Here is a 1,791-nt window from a genome sequence, read left to right as displayed (position 1 = left end):
ATTCAGGTCCCATGATCCACTTGTCCTGTTTGATCATTTTAAATGCATATGTAACACTGGTGGTGCAATACTAGACCTGTTAGTGCTACTTCTTGCCTTCTTTGCATGTAGTGCGGGCAGTATAGTTACCTTTAACCACAGTACGCGGACAGAAGGGAAATATGGACCAGATCAGACAGGTTCTAGATTCGTAGGAGCCAAGGGTGTATGACAACAGAGGACTTGTACACAGTAGGTGTAGAAAACACAATTGCATTTATTAGCAATTATTAAAGTTGTGCACATTTAACAAAAGTAGAGCGCGCTTCTTGAAAACAAAATAAAATAAACCCCACAAATGGTCGACCTAAGGATATATTGTCTTTTGTGTCTTTTTTTTTTTTTTAAAGTCAATTTCAGTCTTTCAATGTTCAGTAGTCACTCAGTGTGTTTGTAACCAGTCGGGTTACAATCTACCAGTTCATCCGGCTCTTTGGGCTGGGCTCGCCATCCAGTACTGGAAAAGGGATCCTCGATTCTTCTCAGGTCCTCAAAACCAATCCAATCCAAATAAGCAAAGGAAAAAACCTGACCTGGGGACCAGGTCAGAACACAGTAGTTCAACATTTAAGCTATCATGCCTGTAACTTATTATTACTACTGGTTGCTTGTAGTGCTTCTAAATTTTCTTCAAAATATTCTATGTTGTACAACAAATTATTCTCATTTCAAAGGGAAAAAGTGCATAGGAAACACACATTTAAAACAATACAAAATAGCTCAGCAGCGCATTAAAAATACACATTGGCTTGAGACTTATCAAGTTTCAGCTAAGTACAGTGCAGGTGAAGGCACTTAATTTCACGTTGCTAATACTTAATTGTGCAGAACTATAATTAGCACCATGAGAAAAGTGAACACGTGCTAACATAACGTCGCACAAAACCATACATTATACATCAATACCACAGTAATGTGACATAAACCTTTAAAGAACATCTCGTATGCAGTGCAGCAGACTCAGTGCTAATTGCTTTAGCCTCAGAAAAGGCACTTTCATTGCAAAATGGCTAACAGAAGTTAGCATCGGAGCTAGCGGCAAGTAGCATGCTATGCTAGCGCACGTGTACTGCCTGGGACTTACCATGCAAAGCAACAAATGCTACACGGGGCTTCACAGTGCTCACGTTGGCTCACGGCCTCTGGAATACAGTATCACTCTTATTATTCTCGCCGAAAAAAGGACTTTCACTATCCAGCTAGCTTCTTCGCCGCACGGGTAAACTGATCTTTCACCGTCTGTGTCTCTGGCGTATCTTACTGGCACACGAAGGCACGCACAGGTGTCTCAGCAGCGCACAGACTGGGGGGAGGGTCAGACCGGCCAATGATTGGTCGCTCAGTGGCTCTGACAAACACACTCTAAAGGACTAAGTCCTGCCCCCACACCATCTATATACCACATATACATATGTACATATTAAACTTATGTTTACATGCTTTTTATCAGTATTTATTATAATTAATTTTGTTTTTATCAATATTTATTCCCATCGTGAGAGTATGAATATTTATACTTTTAATCCCGTTTTTAACACTGGGTTACACATATCAATGAGAGGAGCTCAGTTAAAAGCAATGCGCGTTACTTACTGATGTACAGAGTTTTAGTTTTTAAAAACCGGTTTGATAATTAGACACCAGTGAAGCAACATAGCAGAACAGTGTATTCAACAACGGTAGGAAGTGGGAGAGGACCCCTGTAGTTTAGACACTGTTGGTGGTAGTAGAACAGATGGCAAACGGAGACTT

The 1,791-nt window shown here is 40.5% G+C and overlaps 1 long non-coding RNA gene across 1 annotated transcript; it reads right to left on the bottom strand.

The window, feature by feature from the left end:
- Positions 1-236: 236 nt before the first annotated feature.
- On the bottom strand, positions 237-1,385 carry LOC113028731 (uncharacterized). Its single transcript, XR_003273267.1, has 2 exons — positions 1,124-1,385; positions 237-572 (listed from the first exon to the last, which is right to left on the bottom strand). It is a non-coding gene; the product is annotated as an uncharacterized LOC113028731 (long non-coding RNA).
- Between the last annotated feature and the right edge of the window lie 406 nt (positions 1,386-1,791).

The sequence above is a fragment of the Astatotilapia calliptera genome, chromosome 2 (genome assembly GCF_900246225.1).
Source record: "Astatotilapia calliptera chromosome 2, fAstCal1.2, whole genome shotgun sequence".
Taxonomy (NCBI): Eukaryota; Metazoa; Chordata; class Actinopteri; order Cichliformes; family Cichlidae; genus Astatotilapia; species Astatotilapia calliptera.
This window is presented reverse-complemented; position numbering and strand designations above follow the sequence as displayed.